A 19,941-nucleotide genomic window follows, 5' to 3' on the forward strand; every position below is an offset into this window, starting at 1 on the left:
AAAATAATTAAAAAGGGAATGCAACACGAGGACTTCCCAGGAGGTCACCCATCCTAGTACTACTCTCGCCCAAGCACGCTTAACTTCGGAGTTCTGATGGGATCCGGTGCTTTAGTGCTGGTATGATCGCATCGCACATGTTGCCCCCGGCTTCATCCCTTATGCTTCCCACTCCCATGTCCGCTGCAAAGACGGCTATACATTCTTACTACCATTACAACCGTCGCCTACTAATGGATAATGCCCTATACTACTTACTCTCTCGCTCAACTACGAAGACGAGTTTACCACGATTTCCACCCCTCCCTCTATACCGCAGCAACACGTATTTTACACCCCTTTCACAACGCGCTTTTCGCGCCCCAACTCTCCCTAGCCGCGTGACTAACGAGCTCCGAGCTAAAACATATCGCAAATGTCAAAAATATGATGACAGGCTTAATATATATCACGCACGTGCGTTCTGTTCCTCACGTACGTACAAAAATAATTAAAAAGGGAATGCAACACGAGGACTTCCCAGGAGGTCACCCATCCTAGTACTACTCTCGCCCAAGCACGCTTAACTTCGGAGTTCTGATGGGATCCGGTGCTTTAGTGCTGGTATGATCGCATCCCACATGTTGCCCCCGGCTTCATCCCTTATGCTTCCCACTCCCACGTCCGCTGCAAAGACGGCTATACATTCTTACTACCATTACAACCGTCGCCTACTAATGGATAATGCCCTATACTACTTACTCTCTCGCTCAACTACGAAGACGAGTTTACCACGATTTCCACCCCTCCCTGTATACCGCAGCAACACGTATTTTACACCCCTTTCACAACGCGCTTTTCGCGCCCCAACTCTCCCTAGCCGCGTGACTAACGAGCTCCGAGCTAAAACATATCGCAAATGTCAAAAATATGATGACAGGCTTAATATATATCACGCACGTGCGTTCTGTTCCTCACGTACGTACAAAAATAATTAAAAAGGGAATGCAACACGAGGACTTCCCAGGAGGTCACCCATCCTAGTACTACTCTCGCCCAAGCACGCTTAACTTTGGAGTTCTGATGGGATCCGGTGCTTTAGTGCTGGTATGATCGCATCCCACATGTTGCCCCCGGCTTCATCCCTTATGCTTCCCACTCCCACGTCCGCTGCAAAGACGGCTATACATTCTTACTACCATTACAACCGTCGCCTACTAATGGATAATGCCCTATACTACTTACTCTCTCGCTCAACTACGAAGACGAGTTTACCACGATTTCCACCCCTCCCTCTATACCGCAGCAACACGTATTTTACACCCCTTTCACAACGCGCTTTTCGCGCCCCAACTCTCCCTAGCCGCGTGACTAACGAGCTCCGAGCTAAAACATATCGCAAATGTCAAAAATATGATGACAGGCTTAATATATATCACGCACGTGCGTTCTGTTCCTCACGTACGTACAAAAATAATTAAAAAGGGAATGCAACACGAGGACTTCCCAGGAGGTCACCCATCCTAGTACTACTCTCGCCCAAGCACGCTTAACTTCGGAGTTCTGATGGGATCCGGTGCTTTAGTGCTGGTATGATCGCATCCCACATGTTGCCCCCGGCTTCATCCCTTATGCTTCCCACTCCCACGTCCGCTGCAAAGACGGCTATACATTCTTACTACCATTACAACCGTCGCCTACTAATGGATAATGCCCTATACTACTTACTCTCTCGCTCAACTACGAAGACGAGTTTACCACGATTTCCACCCCTCCCTCTATACCGCAGCAACACGTATTTTACACCCCTTTCACAACGCGCTTTTCGCGCCCCAACTCTCCCTAGCCGCGTGACTAACGAGCTCCGAGCTAAAACATATCGCAAATGTCAAAAATATGATGACAGGCTTAATATATATCACGCACGTGCGTTCTGTTCCTCACGTACGTACAAAAATAATTAAAAAGGGAATGCAACACGAGGACTTCCCAGGAGGTCACCCATCCTAGTACTACTCTCGCCCAAGCACGCTTAACTTCGGAGTTCTGATGGGATCCGGTGCTTTAGTGCTGGTATGATCGCATCCCACATGTTGCCCCCGGCTTCATCCCTTATGCTTCCAACTCCCACGTCCGCTGCAAAGACGGCTATACATTCTTAGTACCATTACAACCGTCGCCTACTAATGGATAATGCCCTATACTACTTACTCTCTCGCTCAACTACGAAGACGAGTTTACCACGATTTCCACCCCTCCCTCTATACCGCAGCAACGCGTATTTTACACCCCTTTCACAACGCGCTTTTCGCGCCCCAACTCTCCCTAGCCGCGTGACTAACGAGCTCCGAGCTAAAACATATCGCAAATGTCAAAAATATGATGACAGGCTTAATATATATCACGCACGTGCGTTCTGTTCCTCACGTACGTACAAAAATAATTAAAAAGGGAATGCAACACGAGGACTTCCCAGGAGGTCACCCATCCTAGTACTACTCTCGCCCAAGCACGCTTAACTTCGGAGTTCTGATGGGATCCGGTGCTTTAGTGCTGGTATGATCGCATCCGACATGTTACCCCCGGCTTCATCCCCTATGCTTCCCACTCCCACGTCCGCTGCAAAGACGGCTATACATTCTTAGTACCATTACAACCGTCGCCTACTAATGGATAATGCCCTATACTACTTACTCTCTCGCTCAACTACGAAGACGAGTTTACCACGATTTCCACCCCTCCCTGTATACCGCAGCAACACGTATTTTACACCGCTTTCACAACGCGCTTTTCGCGCCCCAACTCTCCCTAGCCGCGTGACTAACGAGCTCCGAGCTAAAACATATCGCAAATGTCAAAAATATGATGACAGGCTTAATATATATCACGCACGTGCGTTCTGTTCCTCACGTACGTACAAAAATAATTAAAAAGGGAATGCAACACGAGGACTTCCCAGGAGGTCACCCATCCTAGTACTACTCTCGCCCAAGCACGCTTAACTTCGGAGTTCTGATGGGATCCGGTGCTTTAGTGCTGGTATGATCGCATCCGACATGTTACCCCCGGCTTCATCCCCTATGCTTCCCACTCCCACGTCCGCTGCAAAGACGGCTATACATTCTTACTACCATTACAACCGTCGCCTACTAATGGATAATGCCCTATACTACTTACTCTCTCGCTCAACTACGAAGACGAGTTTACCACGATTTCCACCCCTCCCTCTATACCGCAGCAACACGTATTTTACACCCCTTTCACAACGCGCTTTTCGCGCCCCAACTCTCCCTAGCCGCGTGACTAACGAGCTCCGAGCTAAAACATATCGCAAATGTCAAAAATATGATGACAGGCTTAATATATATCACGCACGTGCGTTCTGTTCCTCACGTACGTACAAAAATAATTAAAAAGGGAATGCAACACGAGTACTTCCCAGGAGGTCACCCATCCTAGTACTACTCTCGCCCAAGCACGCTTAACTTCGGAGTTCTGATGGGATCCGGTGCTTTAGTGCTGGTATGATCGCATCCGACATGTTACCCCGGCTTCATCCCCTATGCTTCCCACTCCCACGTCCGCTGCAAAGACGGCTATACATTCTTACTACCATTACAACCGTCGCCTACTAATGGATAATGCCCTATACTACTTACTCTCTCGCTCAACTACGAAGACGAGTTTACCACGATTTCCACCCCTCCCTCTATACCGCAGCAACGCGTATTTTACACCCCTTTCACAACGCGCTTTTCGCGCCCCAACTCTCCCTAGCCGCGTGACTAACGAGCTCCGAGCTAAAACATATCGCAAATGTCAAAAATATGATGACAGGCTTAATATATATCACGCACGTGCGTTCTGTTCCTCACGTACGTACAAAAATAATTAAAAAGGGAATGCAACACGAGGACTTCCCAGGAGGTCACCCATCCTAGTACTACTCTCGCCCAAGCACGCTTAACTTCGGAGTTCTGATGGGATCCGGTGCTTTAGTGCTGGTATGATCGCATCGCACATGTTACCCCCGGCTTCATCCCCTATGCTTCCCACTCCCACGTCCGCTGCAAAGACGGCTATACATTCTTAGTACCATTACAACCGTCGCCTACTAATGGATAATGCCCTATACTACTTACTCTCTCGCTCAACTACGAAGACGAGTTTACCACGATTTCCACCCCTCCCTCTATACCGCAGCAACACGTATTTTACACCCCTTTCACAACGCGCTTTTCGCGCCCCAACTCTCCCTAGCCGCGTGACTAACGAGCTCCGAGCTAAAACATATCGCAAATGTCAAAAATATGATGACAGGCTTAATATATATCACGCACGTGCGTTCTGTTCCTCACGTACGTACAAAAATAATTAAAAAGGGAATGCAACACGAGGACTTCCCAGGAGGTCACCCATCCTAGTACTACTCTCGCCCAAGCACGCTTAACTTCGGAGTTCTGATGGGATCCGGTGCTTTAGTGCTGGTATGATCGCATCCGACATGTTACCCCCGGCTTCATCCCCTATGCTTCCCACTCCCACGTCCGCTGCAAAGACGGCTATACATTCTTACTACCATTACAACCGTCGCCTACTAATGGATAATGCCCTATACTACTTACTCTCTCGCTCATCTACGAAGACGAGTTTACCACGATTTCCACCCCTCCCTCTATACCGCAGCAACGCGTATTTTACACCCCTTTCACAACGCGCTTTTCGCGCCCCAACTCTCCCTAGCCGCGTGACTAACGAGCTCCGAGCTAAAACATATCGCAAATGTCAAAAATATGATGACAGGCTTAATATATATCACGCACGTGCGTTCTGTTCCTCACGTACGTACAAAAATAATTAAAAAGGGAATGCAACACGAGGACTTCCCAGGAGGTCACCCATCCTAGTACTACTCTCGCCCAAGCACGCTTAACTTCGGAGTTCTGATGGGATCCGGTGCTTTAGTGCTGGTATGATCGCATCCGACATGTTACCCCCGGCTTCATCCCCTATGCTTCCCACTCCCACGTCCGCTGCAAAGACGGCTATACATTCTTAGTACCATTACAACCGTCGCCTACTAATGGATAATGCCCTATACTACTTACTCTCTCGCTCAACTACGAAGACGAGTTTACCACGATTTCCACCCCTCCCTGTATACCGCAGCAACACGTATTTTACACCGCTTTCACAACGCGCTTTTCGCGCCCCAACTCTCCCTAGCCGCGTGACTAACGAGCTCCGAGCTAAAACATATCGCAAATGTCAAAAATATGATGACAGGCTTAATATATATCACGCACGTGCGTTCTGTTCCTCACGTACGTACAAAAATAATTAAAAAGGGAATGCAACACGAGGACTTCCCAGGAGGTCACCCATCCTAGTACTACTCTCGCCCAAGCACGCTTAACTTCGGAGTTCTGATGGGATCCGGTGCTTTAGTGCTGGTATGATCGCATCCGACATGTTACCCCCGGCTTCATCCCCTATGCTTCCCACTCCCACGTCCGCTGCAAAGACGGCTATACATTCTTACTACCATTACAACCGTCGCCTACTAATGGATAATGCCCTATACTACTTACTCTCTCGCTCAACTACGAAGACGAGTTTACCACGATTTCCACCCCTCCCTCTATACCGCAGCAACACGTATTTTACACCGCTTTCACAACGCGCTTTTCGCGCCCCAACTCTCCCTAGCCGCGTGACTAACGAGCTCCGAGCTAAAACATATCGCAAATGTCAAAAATATGATGACAGGCTTAATATATATCACGCACGTGCATTCTGTTCCTCACGTACGTACAAAAATAATTAAAAAGGGAATGCAACACGAGTACTTCCCAGGAGGTCACCCATCCTAGTACTACTCTCGCCCAAGCACGCTTAACTTCGGAGTTCTGATGGGATCCGGTGCTTTAGTGCTGGTATGATCGCATCCGACATGTTACCCCCGGCTTCATCCCCTATGCTTCCCACTCCCACGTCCGCTGCAAAGACGGCTATACATTCTTACTACCATTACAACCGTCGCCTACTAATGGATAATGCCCTATACTACTTACTCTCTCGCTCAACTACGAAGACGAGTTTACCACGATTTCCACCCCTCCCTCTATACCGCAGCAACGCGTATTTTACACCCCTTTCACAACGCGCTTTTCGCGCCCCAACTCTCCCTAGCCGCGTGACTAACGAGCTCCGAGCTAAAACATATCGCAAATGTCAAAAATATGATGACAGGCTTAATATATATCACGCACGTGCGTTCTGTTCCTCACGTACGTACAAAAATAATTAAAAAGGGAATGCAACACGAGGACTTCCCAGGAGGTCACCCATCCTAGTACTACTCTCGCCCAAGCACGCTTAACTTCGGAGTTCTGATGGGATCCGGTGCTTTAGTGCTGGTATGATCGCATCGCACATGTTACCCCCGGCTTCATCCCTTATGCTTCCCACTCCCACGTCCGCTGCAAAGACGGCTATACATTCTTAGTACCATTACAACCGTCGCCTACTAATGGATAATGCCCTATACTACTTACTCTCTCGCTCAACTACGAAGACGAGTTTACCACGATTTCCACCCCTCCCTCTATACCGCAGCAACACGTATTTTACACCCCTTTCACAACGCGCTTTTCGCGCCCCAACTCTCCCTAGCCGCGTGACTAACGAGCTCCGAGCTAAAACATATCGCAAATGTCAAAAATATGATGACAGGCTTAATATATATCACGCACGTGCGTTCTGTTCCTCACGTACGTACAAAAATAATTAAAAAGGGAATGCAACACGAGGACTTCCCAGGAGGTCACCCATCCTAGTACTACTCTCGCCCAAGCACGCTTAACTTCCGAGTTCTGATGGGATCCGGTGCTTTAGTGCTGGTATGATCGCATCCGACATGTTACCCCCGGCTTCATCCCTTATGCTTCCCACTCCCACGTCCGCTGCAAAGACGGCTATACATTCTTACTACCATTACAACCGTCGCCTACTAATGGATAATGCCCTATACTACTTACTCTCTCGCTCAACTACGAAGACGAGTTTACCACGATTTCCACCCCTCCCTCTATACCGCAGCAACACGTATTTTACACCCCTTTCACAACGCGCTTTTCGCGCCCCAACTCTCCCTAGCCGCGTGACTAACGAGCTCCGAGCTAAAACATATCGCAAATGTCAAAAATATGATGACAGGCTTAATATATATCACGCACGTGCGTTCTGTTCCTCACGTACGTACAAAAATAATTAAAAAGGGAATGCAACACGAGGACTTCCCAGGAGGTCACCCATCCTAGTACTACTCTCGCCCAAGCACGCTTAACTTCGGAGTTCTGATGGGATCCGGTGCTTTAGTGCTGGTATGATCGCATCCCACATGTTGCCCCCGGCTTCATCCCTTATGCTTCCCACTCCCACGTCCGCTGCAAAGACGGCTATACATTCTTACTACCATTACAACCGTCGCCTACTAATGGATAATGCCCTATACTACTTACTCTCTCGCTCAACTACGAAGACGAGTTTACCACGATTTCCACCCCTCCCTCTATACCGCAGCAACACGTATTTTACACCCCTTTCACAACGCGCTTTTCGCGCCCCAACTCTCCCTAGCCGCGTGACTAACGAGCTCCGAGCTAAAACATATCGCAAATGTCAAAAATATGATGACAGGCTTAATATATATCACGCACGTGCGTTCTGTTCCTCACGTACGTACAAAAATAATTAAAAAGGGAATGCAACACGAGGACTTCCCAGGAGGTCACCCATCCTAGTACTACTCTCGCCCAAGCACGCTTAACTTCGGAGTTCTGATGGGATCCGGTGCTTTAGTGCTGGTATGATCGCATCCCACATGTTGCCCCCGGCTTCATCCCTTATGCTTCCCACTCCCACGTCCGCTGCAAAGACGGCTATACATTCTTAGTACCATTACAACCGTCGCCTACTAATGGATAATGCCCTATACTACTTACTCTCTCGCTCAACTACGAAGACGAGTTTACCACGATTTCCACCCCTCCCTCTATACCGCAGCAACGCGTATTTTACACCCCTTTCACAACGCGCTTTTCGCGCCCCAACTCTCCCTAGCCGCGTGACTAACGAGCTCCGAGCTAAAACATATCGCAAATGTCAAAAATATGATGACAGGCTTAATATATATCACGCACGTGCGTTCTGTTCCTCACGTACGTACAAAAATAATTAAAAAGGGAATGCAACACGAGGACTTCCCAGGAGGTCACCCATCCTAGTACTACTCTCGCCCAAGCACGCTTAACTTCGGAGTTCTGATGGGATCCGGTGCTTTAGTGCTGGTATGATCGCATCCGACATGTTACCCCCGGCTTCATCCCCTATGCTTCCCACTCCCACGTCCGCTGCAAAGACGGCTATACATTCTTAGTACCATTACAACCGTCGCCTACTAATGGATAATGCCCTATACTACTTACTCTCTCGCTCAACTACGAAGACGAGTTTACCACGATTTCCACCCCTCCCTGTATACCGCAGCAACACGTATTTTACACCGCTTTCACAACGCGCTTTTCGCGCCCCAACTCTCCCTAGCCGCGTGACTAACGAGCTCCGAGCTAAAACATATCGCAAATGTCAAAAATATGATGACAGGCTTAATATATATCACGCACGTGCGTTCTGTTCCTCACGTACGTACAAAAATAATTAAAAAGGGAATGCAACACGAGGACTTCCCAGGAGGTCACCCATCCTAGTACTACTCTCGCCCAAGCACGCTTAACTTCGGAGTTCTGATGGGATCCGGTGCTTTAGTGCTGGTATGATCGCATCCGACATGTTACCCCCGGCTTCATCCCCTATGCTTCCCACTCCCACGTCCGCTGCAAAGACGGCTATACATTCTTACTACCATTACAACCGTCGCCTACTAATGGATAATGCCCTATACTACTTACTCTCTCGCTCAACTACGAAGACGAGTTTACCACGATTTCCACCCCTCCCTCTATACCGCAGCAACACGTATTTTACACCCCTTTCACAACGCGCTTTTCGCGCCCCAACTCTCCCTAGCCGCGTGACTAACGAGCTCCGAGCTAAAACATATCGCAAATGTCAAAAATATGATGACAGGCTTAATATATATCACGCACGTGCGTTCTGTTCCTCACGTACGTACAAAAATAATTAAAAAGGGAATGCAACACGAGTACTTCCCAGGAGGTCACCCATCCTAGTACTACTCTCGCCCAAGCACGCTTAACTTCGGAGTTCTGATGGGATCCGGTGCTTTAGTGCTGGTATGATCGCATCCGACATGTTACCCCGGCTTCATCCCCTATGCTTCCCACTCCCACGTCCGCTGCAAAGACGGCTATACATTCTTACTACCATTACAACCGTCGCCTACTAATGGATAATGCCCTATACTACTTACTCTCTCGCTCAACTACGAAGACGAGTTTACCACGATTTCCACCCCTCCCTCTATACCGCAGCAACGCGTATTTTACACCCCTTTCACAACGCGCTTTTCGCGCCCCAACTCTCCCTAGCCGCGTGACTAACGAGCTCCGAGCTAAAACATATCGCAAATGTCAAAAATATGATGACAGGCTTAATATATATCACGCACGTGCGTTCTGTTCCTCACGTACGTACAAAAATAATTAAAAAGGGAATGCAACACGAGGACTTCCCAGGAGGTCACCCATCCTAGTACTACTCTCGCCCAAGCACGCTTAACTTCGGAGTTCTGATGGGATCCGGTGCTTTAGTGCTGGTATGATCGCATCGCACATGTTACCCCCGGCTTCATCCCCTATGCTTCCCACTCCCACGTCCGCTGCAAAGACGGCTATACATTCTTAGTACCATTACAACCGTCGCCTACTAATGGATAATGCCCTATACTACTTACTCTCTCGCTCAACTACGAAGACGAGTTTACCACGATTTCCACCCCTCCCTCTATACCGCAGCAACACGTATTTTACACCCCTTTCACAACGCGCTTTTCGCGCCCCAACTCTCCCTAGCCGCGTGACTAACGAGCTCCGAGCTAAAACATATCGCAAATGTCAAAAATATGATGACAGGCTTAATATATATCACGCACATGCGTTCTGTTCCTCACGTACGTACAAAAATAATTAAAAAGGGAATGCAACACGAGGACTTCCCAGGAGGTCACCCATCCTAGTACTACTCTCGCCCAAGCACGCTTAACTTCGGAGTTCTGATGGGATCCGGTGCTTTAGTGCTGGTATGATCGCATCCGACATGTTACCCCCGGCTTCATCCCCTATGCTTCCCACTCCCACGTCCGCTGCAAAGACGGCTATACATTCTTACTACCATTACAACCGTCGCCTACTAATGGATAATGCCCTATACTACTTACTCTCTCGCTCATCTACGAAGACGAGTTTACCACGATTTCCACCCCTCCCTCTATACCGCAGCAACGCGTATTTTACACCCCTTTCACAACGCGCTTTTCGCGCCCCAACTCTCCCTAGCCGCGTGACTAACGAGCTCCGAGCTAAAACATATCGCAAATGTCAAAAATATGATGACAGGCTTAATATATATCACGCACGTGCGTTCTGTTCCTCACGTACGTACAAAAATAATTAAAAAGGGAATGCAACACGAGGACTTCCCAGGAGGTCACCCATCCTAGTACTACTCTCGCCCAAGCACGCTTAACTTCGGAGTTCTGATGGGATCCGGTGCTTTAGTGCTGGTATGATCGCATCCGACATGTTACCCCCGGCTTCATCCCCTATGCTTCCCACTCCCACGTCCGCTGCAAAGACGGCTATACATTCTTAGTACCATTACAACCGTCGCCTACTAATGGATAATGCCCTATACTACTTACTCTCTCGCTCAACTACGAAGACGAGTTTACCACGATTTCCACCCCTCCCTGTATACCGCAGCAACACGTATTTTACACCGCTTTCACAACGCGCTTTTCGCGCCCCAACTCTCCCTAGCCGCGTGACTAACGAGCTCCGAGCTAAAACATATCGCAAATGTCAAAAATATGATGACAGGCTTAATATATATCACGCACGTGCGTTCTGTTCCTCACGTACGTACAAAAATAATTAAAAAGGGAATGCAACACGAGGACTTCCCAGGAGGTCACCCATCCTAGTACTACTCTCGCCCAAGCACGCTTAACTTCGGAGTTCTGATGGGATCCGGTGCTTTAGTGCTGGTATGATCGCATCCGACATGTTACCCCCGGCTTCATCCCCTATGCTTCCCACTCCCACGTCCGCTGCAAAGACGGCTATACATTCTTAGTACCATTACAACCGTCGCCTACTAATGGATAATGCCCTATACTACTTACTCTCTCGCTCAACTACGAAGACGAGTTTACCACGATTTCCACCCCTCCCTGTATACCGCAGCAACACGTATTTTACACCGCTTTCACAACGCGCTTTTCGCGCCCCAACTCTCCCTAGCCGCGTGACTAACGAGCTCCGAGCTAAAACATATCGCAAATGTCAAAAATATGATGACAGGCTTAATATATATCACGCACGTGCGTTCTGTTCCTCACGTACGTACAAAAATAATTAAAAAGGGAATGCAACACGAGGACTTCCCAGGAGGTCACCCATCCTAGTACTACTCTCGCCCAAGCACGCTTAACTTCGGAGTTCTGATGGGATCCGGTGCTTTAGTGCTGGTATGATCGCATCCGACATGTTACCCCCGGCTTCATCCCCTATGCTTCCCACTCCCACGTCCGCTGCAAAGACGGCTATACATTCTTACTACCATTACAACCGTCGCCTACTAATGGATAATGCCCTATACTACTTACTCTCTCGCTCAACTACGAAGACGAGTTTACCACGATTTCCACCCCTCCCTCTATACCGCAGCAACGCGTATTTTACACCCCTTTCACAACGCGCTTTTCGCGCCCCAACTCTCCCTAGCCGCGTGACTAACGAGCTCCGAGCTAAAACATATCGCAAATGTCAAAAATATGATGACAGGCTTAATATATATCACGCACGTGCGTTCTGTTCCTCACGTACGTACAAAAATAATTAAAAAGGGAATGCAACACGAGGACTTCCCAGGAGGTCACCCATCCTAGTACTACTCTCGCCCAAGCACGCTTAACTTCGGAGTTCTGATGGGATCCGGTGCTTTAGTGCTGGTATGATCGCATCGCACATGTTACCCCCGGCTTCATCCCTTATGCTTCCCACTCCCACGTCCGCTGCAAAGACGGCTATACATTCTTAGTACCATTACAACCGTCGCCTACTAATGGATAATGCCCTATACTACTTACTCTCTCGCTCAACTACGAAGACGAGTTTACCACGATTTCCACCCCTCCCTCTATACCGCAGCAACACGTATTTTACACCCCTTTCACAACGCGCTTTTCGCGCCCCAACTCTCCCTAGCCGCGTGACTAACGAGCTCCGAGCTAAAACATATCGCAAATGTCAAAAATATGATGACAGGCTTAATATATATCACGCACGTGCGTTCTGTTCCTCACGTACGTACAAAAATAATTAAAAAGGGAATGCAACACGAGGACTTCCCAGGAGGTCACCCATCCTAGTACTACTCTCGCCCAAGCACGCTTAACTTCCGAGTTCTGATGGGATCCGGTGCTTTAGTGCTGGTATGATCGCATCCGACTTGTTACCCCCGGCTTCATCCCTTATGCTTCCCACTCCCACGTCCGCTGCAAAGACGGCTATACATTCTTACTACCATTACAACCGTCGCCTACTAATGGATAATGCCCTATACTACTTACTCTCTCGCTCAACTACGAAGACGAGTTTACCACGATTTCCACCCCTCCCTCTATACCGCAGCAACACGTATTTTACACCCCTTTCACAACGCGCTTTTCGCGCCCCAACTCTCCCTAGCCGCGTGACTAACGAGCTCCGAGCTAAAACATATCGCAAATGTCAAAAATATGATGACAGGCTTAATATATATCACGCACGTGCGTTCTGTTCCTCACGTACGTACAAAAATAATTAAAAAGGGAATGCAACACGAGGACTTCCCAGGAGGTCACCCATCCTAGTACTACTCTCGCCCAAGCATGCTTAACTTCGGAGTTCTGATGGGATCCGGTGCTTTAGTGCTGGTATGATCGCATCCGACATGTTACCCCCGGCTTCATCCCCTATGCTTCCCACTCCCACGTCCGCTGCAAAGACGGCTATACATTCTTACTACCATTACAACCGTCGCCTACTAATGGATAATGCCCTATACTACTTACTCTCTCGCTCAACTACGAAGACGAGTTTACCACGATTTCCACCCCTCCCTCTATACCGCAGCAACACGTATTTTACACCCCTTTCACAACGCGCTTTTCGCGCCCCAACTCTCCCTAGCCGCGTGACTAACGAGCTCCGAGCTAAAACATATCGCAAATGTCAAAAATATGATGACAGGCTTAATATATATCACGCACGTGCGTTCTGTTCCTCACGTACGTACAAAAATAATTAAAAAGGGAATGCAACACGAGGACTTCCCAGGAGGTCACCCATCCTAGTACTACTCTCGCCCAAGCACGCTTAACTTCGGAGTTCTGATGGGATCCGGTGCTTTAGTGCTGGTATGATCGCATCCCACATGTTGCCCCCGGCTTCATCCCTTATGCTTCCCACTCCCACGTCCGCTGCAAAGACGGCTATACATTCTTACTACCATTACAACCGTCGCCTACTAATGGATAATGCCCTATACTACTTACTCTCTCGCTCAACTACGAAGACGAGTTTACCACGATTTCCACCCCTCCCTCTATACCGCAGCAACACGTATTTTACACCCCTTTCACAACGCGCTTTTCGCGCCCCAACTCTCCCTAGCCGCGTGACTAACGAGCTCCGAGCTAAAACATATCGCAAATGTCAAAAATATGATGACAGGCTTAATATATATCACGCACGTGCGTTCTGTTCCTCACGTACGTACAAAAATAATTAAAAAGGGAATGCAACACGAGGACTTCCCAGGAGGTCACCCATCCTAGTACTACTCTCGCCCAAGCACGCTTAACTTCGGAGTTCTGATGGGATCCGGTGCTTTAGTGCTGGTATGATCGCATCCCACATGTTGCCCCCGGCTTCATCCCTTATGCTTCCCACTCCCACGTCCGCTGCAAAGACGGCTATACATTCTTACTACCATTACAACCGTCGCCTACTAATGGATAATGCCCTATACTACTTACTCTCTCGCTCAACTACGAAGACGAGTTTACCACGATTTCCACCCCTCCCTCTATACCGCAGCAACGCGTATTTTACACCCCTTTCACAACGCGCTTTTCGCGCCCCAACTCTCCCTAGCCGCGTGACTAACGAGCTCCGAGCTAAAACATATCGCAAATGTCAAAAATATGATGACAGGCTTAATATATATCACGCACGTGCGTTCTGTTCCTCACGTACGTACAAAAATAATTAAAAAGGGAATGCAACACGAGGACTTCCCAGGAGGTCACCCATCCTAGTACTACTCTCGCCCAAGCACGCTTAACTTCGGAGTTCTGATGGGATCCGGTGCTTTAGTGCTGGTATGATCGCATCCGACATGTTACCCCCGGCTTCATCCCCTATGCTTCCCACTCCCACGTCCGCTGCAAAGACGGCTATACATTCTTACTACCATTAAAACCGTCGCCTACTAATGGATAATGCCCTATACTACTTACTCTCTCGCTCATCTACGAAGACGAGTTTACCACGATTTCCACCCCTCCCTCTATACCGCAGCAACGCGTATTTTACACCCCTTTCACAACGCGCTTTTCGCGCCCCAACTCTCCCTAGCCGCGTGACTAACGAGCTCCGAGCTAAAACATATCGCAAATGTCAAAAATATGATGACAGGCTTAATATATATCACGCACGTGCGTTCTGTTCCTCACGTACGTACAAAAATAATTAAAAAGGGAATGCAACACGAGGACTTCCCAGGAGGTCACCCATCCTAGTACTACTCTCGCCCAAGCACGCTTAACTTCGGAGTTCTGATGGGATCCGGTGCTTTAGTGCTGGTATGATCGCATCCGACATGTTACCCCCGGCTTCATCCCCTATGCTTCCCACTCCCACGTCCGCTGCAAAGACGGCTATACATTCTTAGTACCATTACAACCGTCGCCTACTAATGGATAATGCCCTATACTACTTACTCTCTCGCTCAACTACGAAGACGAGTTTACCACGATTTCCACCCCTCCCTGTATACCGCAGCAACACGTATTTTACACCGCTTTCACAACGCGCTTTTCGCGCCCCAACTCTCCCTAGCCGCGTGACTAACGAGCTCCGAGCTAAAACATATCGCAAATGTCAAAAATATGATGACAGGCTTAATATATATCACGCACGTGCGTTCTGTTCCTCACGTACGTACAAAAATAATTAAAAAGGGAATGCAACACGAGGACTTCCCAGGAGGTCACCCATCCTAGTACTACTCTCGCCCAAGCACGCTTAACTTCGGAGTTCTGATGGGATCCGGTGCTTTAGTGCTGGTATGATCGCATCCGACATGTTACCCCCGGCTTCATCCCCTATGCTTCCCACTCCCACGTCCGCTGCAAAGACGGCTATACATTCTTACTACCATTACAACCGTCGCCTACTAATGGATAATGCCCTATACTACTTACTCTCTCGCTCAACTACGAAGACGAGTTTACCACGATTTCCACCCCTCCCTCTATACCGCAGCAACACGTATTTTACACCCCTTTCACAACGCGCTTTTCGCGCCCCAACTCTCCCTAGCCGCGTGACTAACGAGCTCCGAGCTAAAACATATCGCAAATGTCAAAAATATGATGACAGGCTTAATATATATCACGCACGTGCGTTCTGTTCCTCACGTACGTACAAAAATAATTAAAAAGGGAATGCAACACGAGTACTTCCCAGGAGGTCACCCATCCTAGTACTACTCTCGCCCAAGCACGCTTAACTTCGGAGTTCTGATGGGATCCGGTGCTTTAGTGCTGGTATGATCGCATCCGACATGTTACCCCCGGCTTCATCCCCTATGCTTCCCACTCCCACGTCCGCTGCAAAGACGGCTATACATTCTTACTACCATTACAACCGTCGCCTACTAATGGATAATGCCCTATACTACTTACTCTCTCGCTCAACTACGAAGACGAGTTTACCACGATTTCCACCCCTCCCTCTATACCGCAGCAACGCGTATTTTACACCCCTTTCACAACGCGCTTTTCGCGCCCCAACTCTCCCTAGCCGCGTGACTAACGAGCTCCGAGCTAAAACATATCGCAAATGTCAAAAATATGATGACAGGCTTAATATATATCACGCACGTGCGTTCTGTTCCTCACGTACGTACAAAAATAATTAAAAAGGGAATGCAACACGAGGACTTCCCAGGAGGTCACCCATCCTAGTACTACTCTCGCCCAAGCACGCTTAACTTCGGAGTTCTGATGGGATCCGGTGCTTTAGTGCTGGTATGATCGCATCGCACATGTTACCCCCGGCTTCATCCCTTATGCTTCCCACTCCCACGTCCGCTGCAAAGACGGCTATACATTCTTAGTACCATTACAACCGTCGCCTACTAATGGATAATGCCCTATACTACTTACTCTCTCGCTCAACTACGAAGACGAGTTTACCACGATTTCCACCCCTCCCTCTATACCGCAGCAACACGTATTTTACACCCCTTTCACAACGCGCTTTTCGCGCCCCAACTCTCCCTAGCCGCGTGACTAACGAGCTCCGAGCTAAAACATATCGCAAATGTCAAAAATATGATGACAGGCTTAATATATATCACGCACGTGCGTTCTGTTCCTCACGTACGTACAAAAATAATTAAAAAGGGAATGCAACACGAGGACTTCCCAGGAGGTCACCCATCCTAGTACTACTCTCGCCCAAGCACGCTTAACTTCCGAGTTCTGATGGGATCCGGTGCTTTAGTGCTGGTATGATCGCATCCGACATGTTACCCCCGGCTTCATCCCTTATGCTTCCCACTCCCACGTCCGCTGCAAAGACGGCTATACATTCTTACTACCATTACAACCGTCGCCTACTAATGGATAATGCCCTATACTACTTACTCTCTCGCTCAACTACGAAGACGAGTTTACCACGATTTCCACCCCTCCCTCTATACCGCAGCAACACGTATTTTACACCCCTTTCACAACGCGCTTTTCGCGCCCCAACTCTCCCTAGCCGCGTGACTAACGAGCTCCGAGCTAAAACATATCGCAAATGTCAAAAATATGATGACAGGCTTAATATATATCACGCACGACAAAAATAATTAAAAAGGGAATGCAACACGAGGACTTCCCAGGAGGTCACCCATCCTAGTACTACTCTCGCCCAAGCACGCTTAACTTCGGAGTTCTGATGGGATCCGGTGCTTTAGTGCTGGTATGATCGCATCCGACATGTTACCCCCGGCTTCATCCCCTATGCTTCCCACTCTCACGTCCGCTGCAAAGACGGCTATACATTCTTACTACCATTACAACCGTCGCCTACTAATGGATAATGCCCTATACTACTTACTCTCTCGCTCAACTACGAAGACGAGTTTACCACGATTTCCACCCCTCCCTCTATACCGCAGCAACACGTATTTTACACCCCTTTCACAACGCGCTTTTCGCGCCCCAACTCTCCCTAGCCGCGTGACTAACGAGCTCCGAGCTAAAACATATCGCAAATGTCAAAAATATGATGACAGGCTTAATATATATCACGCACGTGCGTTCTGTTCCTCACGTACGTACAAAAATAATTAAAAAGGGAATGCAACACGAGGACTTCCCAGGAGGTCACCCATCCTAGTACTACTCTCGCCCAAGCATGCTTAACTTCGGAGTTCTGATGGGATCCGGTGCTTTAGTGCTGGTATGATCGCATCCGACATGTTACCCCCGGCTTCATCCCCTATGCTTCCCACTCCCACGTCCGCTGCAAAGACGGCTATACATTCTTACTACCATTACAACCGTCGCCTACTAATGGATAATGCCCTATACTACTTACTCTCTCGCTCAACTACGAAGACGAGTTTACCACGATTTCCACCCCTCCCTCTATACCGCAGCAACACGTATTTTACACCCCTTTCACAACGCGCTTTTCGCGCCCCAACTCTCCCTAGCCGCGTGACTAACGAGCTCCGAGCTAAAACATATCGCAAATGTCAAAAATATGATGACAGGCTTAATATATATCACGCACGTGCGTTCTGTTCCTCACGTACGTACAAAAATAATTAAAAAGGGAATGCAACACGAGGACTTCCCAGGAGGTCACCCATCCTAGTACTACTCTCGCCCAAGCACGCTTAACTTCGGAGTTCTGATGGGATCCGGTGCTTTAGTGCTGGTATGATCGCATCGCACATGTTACCCCCGGCTTCATCCCTTATGCTTCCCACTCCCACGTCCGCTGCAAAGACGGCTATACATTCTTAGTACCATTACAACCGTCGCCTACTAATGGATAATGCCCTATACTACTTACTCTCTCGCTCAACTACGAAGACGAGTTTACCACGATTTCCACCCCTCCCTCTATACCGCAGCAACACGTATTTTACACCCCTTTCACAACGCGCTTTTCGCGCCCCAACTCTCCCTAGCCGCGTGACTAACGAGCTCCGAGCTAAAACATATCGCAAATGTCAAAAATATGATGACAGGCTTAATATATATCACGCACGTGCGTTCTGTTCCTCACGTACGTACAAAAATAATTAAAAAGGGAATGCAACACGAGGACTTCCCAGGAGGTCACCCATCCTAGTACTACTCTCGCCCAAGCACGCTTAACTTCGGAGTTCTGATGGGATCCGGTGCTTTAGTGCTGGTATGATCGCATCGCACATGTTACCCCCGGCTTCATCCCTTATGCTTCCCACTCCCACGTCCGCTGCAAAGACGGCTATACATTCTTAGTACCATTACAACCGTCGCCTACTAATGGATAATGCCCTATACTACTTACTCTCTCGCTCAACTACGAAGACGAGTTTACCACGATTTCCACCCCTCCCTCTATACCGCAGCAACACGTATTTTACACCCCTTTCACAACGCGCTTTTCGCGCCCCAACTCTCCCTAGCCGCGTGACTAACGAGCTCCGAGCTAAAACATATCGCAAATGTCAAAAATATGATGACAGGCTTAATATATATCACGCACGTGCGTTCTGTTCCTCACGTACGTACAAAAATAATTAAAAAGGGAATGCAACACGAGGACTTCCCAGGAGGTCACCCATCCTAGTACTACTCTCGCCCAAGCACGCTTAACTTCCGAGTTCTGATGGGATCCGGTGCTTTAGTGCTGGTATGATCGCATCCGACATGTTACCCCCGGCTTCATCCCTTATGCTTCCCACTCCCACGTCCGCTGCAAAGACGGCTATACATTCTTACTACCATTACAACCGTCGCCTACTAATGGATAATGCCCTATACTACTTACTCTCTCGCTCAACTACGAAGACGAGTTTACCACGATTTCCACCCCTCCCTCTATACCGCAGCAACACGTATTTTACACCCCTTTCACAACGCGCTTTTCGCGCCCCAACTCTCCCTAGCCGCGTGACTAACGAGCTCCGAGCTAAAACATATCGCAAATGTCAAAAATATGATGACAGGCTTAATATATATCACGCACGACAAAAATAATTAAAAAGGGAATGCAACACGAGGACTTCCCAGGAGGTCACCCATCCTAGTACTACTCTCGCCCAAGCACGCTTAACTTCGGAGTTCTGATGGGATCCGGTGCTTTAGTGCTGGTATGATCGCATCCGACATGTTACCCCCGGCTTCATCCCCTATGCTTCCCACTCTCACGTCCGCTG

General features: G+C 48.6%; 42 non-coding genes across 42 annotated transcripts; all 42 read right to left on the reverse strand.

The window, feature by feature from the left end:
* Window positions 1–15: 15 nt before the first annotated feature.
* Window positions 16–134, reverse strand: LOC147969155 (5S ribosomal RNA). Its single transcript, XR_015606201.1, has one exon. It is a non-coding gene; the product is annotated as a 5S ribosomal RNA (ribosomal RNA).
* Window positions 135–498: 364 nt separating this feature from the next.
* On the reverse strand, window positions 499–617 carry LOC147969156 (5S ribosomal RNA). The gene has a single exon (XR_015607143.1). It is a non-coding gene; the product is annotated as a 5S ribosomal RNA (ribosomal RNA).
* Window positions 618–981: 364 nt separating this feature from the next.
* On the reverse strand, window positions 982–1,100 carry LOC147969157 (5S ribosomal RNA). Its single transcript, XR_015606283.1, has one exon. It is a non-coding gene; the product is annotated as a 5S ribosomal RNA (ribosomal RNA).
* Window positions 1,101–1,464: 364 nt separating this feature from the next.
* Window positions 1,465–1,583, reverse strand: LOC147969158 (5S ribosomal RNA). The gene has a single exon (XR_015607144.1). It is a non-coding gene; the product is annotated as a 5S ribosomal RNA (ribosomal RNA).
* Window positions 1,584–1,947: 364 nt separating this feature from the next.
* Window positions 1,948–2,066, reverse strand: LOC147969159 (5S ribosomal RNA). Its single transcript, XR_015607145.1, has one exon. It is a non-coding gene; the product is annotated as a 5S ribosomal RNA (ribosomal RNA).
* Window positions 2,067–2,430: 364 nt separating this feature from the next.
* Window positions 2,431–2,549, reverse strand: LOC147969160 (5S ribosomal RNA). The gene has a single exon (XR_015607146.1). It is a non-coding gene; the product is annotated as a 5S ribosomal RNA (ribosomal RNA).
* Window positions 2,550–2,913: 364 nt separating this feature from the next.
* Window positions 2,914–3,032, reverse strand: LOC147969161 (5S ribosomal RNA). The gene has a single exon (XR_015607147.1). It is a non-coding gene; the product is annotated as a 5S ribosomal RNA (ribosomal RNA).
* Window positions 3,033–3,396: 364 nt separating this feature from the next.
* LOC147969162 (5S ribosomal RNA) lies at window positions 3,397–3,515 on the reverse strand. The gene has a single exon (XR_015605757.1). It is a non-coding gene; the product is annotated as a 5S ribosomal RNA (ribosomal RNA).
* A 363-nt stretch (window positions 3,516–3,878) lies between these two features.
* LOC147969163 (5S ribosomal RNA) lies at window positions 3,879–3,997 on the reverse strand. The gene has a single exon (XR_015606202.1). It is a non-coding gene; the product is annotated as a 5S ribosomal RNA (ribosomal RNA).
* A 364-nt stretch (window positions 3,998–4,361) lies between these two features.
* LOC147969164 (5S ribosomal RNA) lies at window positions 4,362–4,480 on the reverse strand. Its single transcript, XR_015607148.1, has one exon. It is a non-coding gene; the product is annotated as a 5S ribosomal RNA (ribosomal RNA).
* A 364-nt stretch (window positions 4,481–4,844) lies between these two features.
* LOC147969165 (5S ribosomal RNA) lies at window positions 4,845–4,963 on the reverse strand. The gene has a single exon (XR_015607149.1). It is a non-coding gene; the product is annotated as a 5S ribosomal RNA (ribosomal RNA).
* Window positions 4,964–5,327: 364 nt separating this feature from the next.
* LOC147969166 (5S ribosomal RNA) lies at window positions 5,328–5,446 on the reverse strand. The gene has a single exon (XR_015607150.1). It is a non-coding gene; the product is annotated as a 5S ribosomal RNA (ribosomal RNA).
* Window positions 5,447–5,810: 364 nt separating this feature from the next.
* LOC147969167 (5S ribosomal RNA) lies at window positions 5,811–5,929 on the reverse strand. Its single transcript, XR_015605758.1, has one exon. It is a non-coding gene; the product is annotated as a 5S ribosomal RNA (ribosomal RNA).
* Window positions 5,930–6,293: 364 nt separating this feature from the next.
* Window positions 6,294–6,412, reverse strand: LOC147969168 (5S ribosomal RNA). The gene has a single exon (XR_015606203.1). It is a non-coding gene; the product is annotated as a 5S ribosomal RNA (ribosomal RNA).
* Window positions 6,413–6,776: 364 nt separating this feature from the next.
* LOC147969169 (5S ribosomal RNA) lies at window positions 6,777–6,895 on the reverse strand. The gene has a single exon (XR_015606367.1). It is a non-coding gene; the product is annotated as a 5S ribosomal RNA (ribosomal RNA).
* Window positions 6,896–7,259: 364 nt separating this feature from the next.
* Window positions 7,260–7,378, reverse strand: LOC147969170 (5S ribosomal RNA). Its single transcript, XR_015607151.1, has one exon. It is a non-coding gene; the product is annotated as a 5S ribosomal RNA (ribosomal RNA).
* Window positions 7,379–7,742: 364 nt separating this feature from the next.
* Window positions 7,743–7,861, reverse strand: LOC147969171 (5S ribosomal RNA). Its single transcript, XR_015607152.1, has one exon. It is a non-coding gene; the product is annotated as a 5S ribosomal RNA (ribosomal RNA).
* Window positions 7,862–8,225: 364 nt separating this feature from the next.
* LOC147969172 (5S ribosomal RNA) lies at window positions 8,226–8,344 on the reverse strand. Its single transcript, XR_015607153.1, has one exon. It is a non-coding gene; the product is annotated as a 5S ribosomal RNA (ribosomal RNA).
* Window positions 8,345–8,708: 364 nt separating this feature from the next.
* On the reverse strand, window positions 8,709–8,827 carry LOC147969173 (5S ribosomal RNA). The gene has a single exon (XR_015607154.1). It is a non-coding gene; the product is annotated as a 5S ribosomal RNA (ribosomal RNA).
* A 364-nt stretch (window positions 8,828–9,191) lies between these two features.
* On the reverse strand, window positions 9,192–9,310 carry LOC147969174 (5S ribosomal RNA). The gene has a single exon (XR_015605759.1). It is a non-coding gene; the product is annotated as a 5S ribosomal RNA (ribosomal RNA).
* A 363-nt stretch (window positions 9,311–9,673) lies between these two features.
* LOC147969175 (5S ribosomal RNA) lies at window positions 9,674–9,792 on the reverse strand. The gene has a single exon (XR_015606204.1). It is a non-coding gene; the product is annotated as a 5S ribosomal RNA (ribosomal RNA).
* Window positions 9,793–10,156: 364 nt separating this feature from the next.
* On the reverse strand, window positions 10,157–10,275 carry LOC147969176 (5S ribosomal RNA). The gene has a single exon (XR_015607155.1). It is a non-coding gene; the product is annotated as a 5S ribosomal RNA (ribosomal RNA).
* Window positions 10,276–10,639: 364 nt separating this feature from the next.
* LOC147969177 (5S ribosomal RNA) lies at window positions 10,640–10,758 on the reverse strand. Its single transcript, XR_015607156.1, has one exon. It is a non-coding gene; the product is annotated as a 5S ribosomal RNA (ribosomal RNA).
* Window positions 10,759–11,122: 364 nt separating this feature from the next.
* Window positions 11,123–11,241, reverse strand: LOC147969178 (5S ribosomal RNA). Its single transcript, XR_015607157.1, has one exon. It is a non-coding gene; the product is annotated as a 5S ribosomal RNA (ribosomal RNA).
* A 364-nt stretch (window positions 11,242–11,605) lies between these two features.
* Window positions 11,606–11,724, reverse strand: LOC147969179 (5S ribosomal RNA). Its single transcript, XR_015607158.1, has one exon. It is a non-coding gene; the product is annotated as a 5S ribosomal RNA (ribosomal RNA).
* Window positions 11,725–12,088: 364 nt separating this feature from the next.
* LOC147969180 (5S ribosomal RNA) lies at window positions 12,089–12,207 on the reverse strand. Its single transcript, XR_015606205.1, has one exon. It is a non-coding gene; the product is annotated as a 5S ribosomal RNA (ribosomal RNA).
* A 364-nt stretch (window positions 12,208–12,571) lies between these two features.
* LOC147969181 (5S ribosomal RNA) lies at window positions 12,572–12,690 on the reverse strand. Its single transcript, XR_015606368.1, has one exon. It is a non-coding gene; the product is annotated as a 5S ribosomal RNA (ribosomal RNA).
* A 364-nt stretch (window positions 12,691–13,054) lies between these two features.
* Window positions 13,055–13,173, reverse strand: LOC147969182 (5S ribosomal RNA). The gene has a single exon (XR_015606145.1). It is a non-coding gene; the product is annotated as a 5S ribosomal RNA (ribosomal RNA).
* Window positions 13,174–13,537: 364 nt separating this feature from the next.
* LOC147969183 (5S ribosomal RNA) lies at window positions 13,538–13,656 on the reverse strand. Its single transcript, XR_015607159.1, has one exon. It is a non-coding gene; the product is annotated as a 5S ribosomal RNA (ribosomal RNA).
* Window positions 13,657–14,020: 364 nt separating this feature from the next.
* Window positions 14,021–14,139, reverse strand: LOC147969184 (5S ribosomal RNA). Its single transcript, XR_015607160.1, has one exon. It is a non-coding gene; the product is annotated as a 5S ribosomal RNA (ribosomal RNA).
* A 364-nt stretch (window positions 14,140–14,503) lies between these two features.
* Window positions 14,504–14,622, reverse strand: LOC147969185 (5S ribosomal RNA). The gene has a single exon (XR_015607161.1). It is a non-coding gene; the product is annotated as a 5S ribosomal RNA (ribosomal RNA).
* A 364-nt stretch (window positions 14,623–14,986) lies between these two features.
* Window positions 14,987–15,105, reverse strand: LOC147969186 (5S ribosomal RNA). Its single transcript, XR_015607162.1, has one exon. It is a non-coding gene; the product is annotated as a 5S ribosomal RNA (ribosomal RNA).
* Window positions 15,106–15,469: 364 nt separating this feature from the next.
* Window positions 15,470–15,588, reverse strand: LOC147969187 (5S ribosomal RNA). Its single transcript, XR_015607163.1, has one exon. It is a non-coding gene; the product is annotated as a 5S ribosomal RNA (ribosomal RNA).
* Window positions 15,589–15,952: 364 nt separating this feature from the next.
* On the reverse strand, window positions 15,953–16,071 carry LOC147969188 (5S ribosomal RNA). The gene has a single exon (XR_015605760.1). It is a non-coding gene; the product is annotated as a 5S ribosomal RNA (ribosomal RNA).
* Window positions 16,072–16,435: 364 nt separating this feature from the next.
* On the reverse strand, window positions 16,436–16,554 carry LOC147969189 (5S ribosomal RNA). Its single transcript, XR_015606206.1, has one exon. It is a non-coding gene; the product is annotated as a 5S ribosomal RNA (ribosomal RNA).
* A 364-nt stretch (window positions 16,555–16,918) lies between these two features.
* Window positions 16,919–17,037, reverse strand: LOC147969190 (5S ribosomal RNA). The gene has a single exon (XR_015606369.1). It is a non-coding gene; the product is annotated as a 5S ribosomal RNA (ribosomal RNA).
* A 341-nt stretch (window positions 17,038–17,378) lies between these two features.
* Window positions 17,379–17,497, reverse strand: LOC147969191 (5S ribosomal RNA). The gene has a single exon (XR_015607164.1). It is a non-coding gene; the product is annotated as a 5S ribosomal RNA (ribosomal RNA).
* A 364-nt stretch (window positions 17,498–17,861) lies between these two features.
* Window positions 17,862–17,980, reverse strand: LOC147969192 (5S ribosomal RNA). The gene has a single exon (XR_015606146.1). It is a non-coding gene; the product is annotated as a 5S ribosomal RNA (ribosomal RNA).
* Window positions 17,981–18,344: 364 nt separating this feature from the next.
* On the reverse strand, window positions 18,345–18,463 carry LOC147969193 (5S ribosomal RNA). Its single transcript, XR_015606207.1, has one exon. It is a non-coding gene; the product is annotated as a 5S ribosomal RNA (ribosomal RNA).
* A 364-nt stretch (window positions 18,464–18,827) lies between these two features.
* Window positions 18,828–18,946, reverse strand: LOC147969194 (5S ribosomal RNA). The gene has a single exon (XR_015606209.1). It is a non-coding gene; the product is annotated as a 5S ribosomal RNA (ribosomal RNA).
* Window positions 18,947–19,310: 364 nt separating this feature from the next.
* Window positions 19,311–19,429, reverse strand: LOC147969195 (5S ribosomal RNA). The gene has a single exon (XR_015606370.1). It is a non-coding gene; the product is annotated as a 5S ribosomal RNA (ribosomal RNA).
* A 341-nt stretch (window positions 19,430–19,770) lies between these two features.
* LOC147969196 (5S ribosomal RNA) lies at window positions 19,771–19,889 on the reverse strand. Its single transcript, XR_015607165.1, has one exon. It is a non-coding gene; the product is annotated as a 5S ribosomal RNA (ribosomal RNA).
* Window positions 19,890–19,941: the final 52 nt, after the last annotated feature.

Source organism: Triticum urartu, chromosome 5A, assembly GCF_056163025.1.
Source record: "Triticum urartu cultivar PI428250 chromosome 5A, HENAU_Tu73, whole genome shotgun sequence".
Lineage (NCBI taxonomy): Eukaryota > Viridiplantae > Streptophyta > Magnoliopsida > Poales > Poaceae > Triticum > Triticum urartu.